Here is a 2,677-nt window from a genome sequence, read left to right as displayed (position 1 = left end):
TTGCTTCGGACCTGTAAGATCCCCTATCCAATAGAATCACTGATGTGTCTGTGACTGTTTCTGGGCTCTTTCTTAGGTCTTGAGGCTGCGAATTTACAAGGTTTGCAGGCCTTGGGGGTGCAGCCCAGTAGGCCTCCTGTGTGAATGGGGAATAGAAACAGAAATGCTGTTACTATTTCTGAATAGAAACAGAAATGCATGTCGGTATGAAACTGTCCATTGTACTCAGGGAGAGTTTTGCATTTCACATTCTTGTCTGTAATCCCTATACAAACAACTGCAATTTTTGATTCGTTAAACCACCTAAATTAATTTTCTTTTTAAAAAAATTAAAGTATAGTTGATTTACAATGTTATGTTAGTTTCAGGCATACAACACAGTGATTCAGTTATATGTATATATGCAGTTATATATAATATATATTCAAAATGAATACATATATATATTTTTTGAGATTCTTTTCCCTTACAGTTTATTACAAAATATTGAGTATAGTTCCCCATGCTATACAGTAGGTCCTTGTTGGTTATCTATTTTATACTAATTCTAATTGCAGGAAATGTTCCTGGGTCCAATCACGGCCACATCAGGCTCTCACCAAGATCCCAGTTTCCAGACCAGTTAATTTTGCTTCAGCCTCACTAGCAGGACCTGCCTGCAACCAGCTAGCAAAAATAGGTTTTAACTTAAACTATGTTCAACTTGTCCTGAAGAAAACATGTTTCTAGGACTGCTCTGGTGGGCTAGTGGTTAAGACTCCGTGCTTTCACTGCCACGGGTTGGGGTTTGATCCCTCGTTGGGGAACTAAGAGCCCACAAGCCGTGCGGCAGGGCAGAAACAAAACAAAACAAAACATTTTTGACAGAAGTGTCCCACACGATGTAACCCTCTACCTTAAAACTGTTAGAGGGACTTCCCTGGTGGCGTGGTGGTTAAGAACCCGCCTGCCAATGCAGGAGACACGGGTTTGAGCCCTGGTCCAGAAAGATCCCACATGCCGTGGAGTAACTAAGCCTGTGTGCCACAACTACTGAGCCTGTGCTCTAGAGCCCAGGAGCCACAACTACTGAGCCCGTGTACCCCAACTACTGAAGCCTGCGTGCCTAGAGCCCATGCTCTGCAACAAGAGAAGCCACCACAATAAGAAGGCTGCAAACAAAACTGTTAGAGACAGTGTTACTGTCCTCCAGTGGGTGTGGAGCCAACAGATGCAAAGCAGGAAAGAAGGAAGGGTTTGTTTATTTATTTATTTTTGGCCCTGCCACGTGGCTTGCAGGATCCTAGTTCCCTGACCAGGGATCCAACTCCGGGCCCCCAGCAGTGAAAGCCTGGAATTGTAACCACTGGACTACCAGGGAATTCCCAGGAAGGACTTATTACCTGCAACAAGTTGAGGAGAACACTGGGGATCTTTCCCAATGCTGTGTCTCACCAACAGCAAAATTAGCAAAGTTTTTTGTTGGGGGGGTGTGCCTCGAGGCATGCGGGGTCTTATTACCCCTGACAAGGGATCGAACCCATGCTCCCTGCAGTGAAAGCGCAGAGTCTTAACTACTGGACCACCAGGGAAGTCCAAGGGGATGTTTTAAGCTAAAAGTACGTGCCTATTCATGAAGGGGCTTGGGCTGCCAATGGAGTCCAAGCTTTAGTTGATTGAAGTAAGGAGGGTCAGAAAGGTCATCATCAACATCCCTTAGGTTCCAGTTGACCTGGTGGTTGAGTGCTTCAGGCTAATCTTTACTATTGAAACAGAACTGGGAGTCATTACAACTGATATATTGTCTTTGCTATTGTTAGTTCTCTTGCCTGATAGCAGGCTATGTTTCTGCATTCCTTTATTCCCTTAAGATCTTTAATTCCTGAGACCTGTTCAAGGTCAAGCATTGTGGCCAGGCTTAGATCACGAAATGGCTAAGGCAAAAATGGTTTCTCATATATCAAGAAAGCCATTCCTGGTTCTTTTTCTGGGGATCCTCTAACCTATCTTGTTACCTTACCTAACCAGGTTCCTTGACCCAATGCTCAGCAAGACATGAAGGTTTGCAGCAGAGAAAGTTTTATTCATGAGGCAGCCAAGCTAAGTGATGGGAGAACAAATATCAAACCCACCTCCCTCATGGCAAGACCTGGGACATAGGAAAAGTGATTGGAGATAATAAAAACATGAGGTAATCCTTGTTCTGCACCAGCACAACTAAGTTAAAGGCTTCTTCAGGGAACTCATGTTCAGAAAATGGCTCTTAGCTTGTTCAGAAGGTGGAGTTTTTGGTCCTCTGATGTCAAAATGACACAGAGCAGACACTCACAGATGCGCAGGTGGAGGGAGGGTCAGTGGTTCTAACTAGTTGTAACCAGCTCGGCATCAAACTGGACACAGCTGACTCCAAGTTTCTAAAAAACAACTTGGACAAACATCTTTAGCTAAATGACCCTTGCAGGATGTGCAAGCTTTCCTAAAAATAATTAAAGTGGGCTTGATCCTCAAAAGCAGGTTACAGTTTATTATTTATTTAGCAAGTTAAATAGATCTAACTGGTGACTACATTTGGTTTCAACAGTAAATCAAAATAAGCAGGAGGCAAAGAGGCTACAGAGTTCAAAAGACACACGTTTCTAAATCCCTAAAGAGACGCTTTACAGGCAAGGCTGGGGGTGGGGGAGGGGATGCAGAGGCC

The sequence above is a fragment of the Mesoplodon bidens genome, assembly GCF_964165515.1.
Source record: "Mesoplodon bidens genome assembly, chromosome: 18".
NCBI lineage: Eukaryota > Metazoa > Chordata > Mammalia > Artiodactyla > Ziphiidae > Mesoplodon > Mesoplodon bidens.
The sequence above is the reverse complement of the archived record's forward strand: the minus strand, read 5'-3'. Positions refer to the sequence as shown.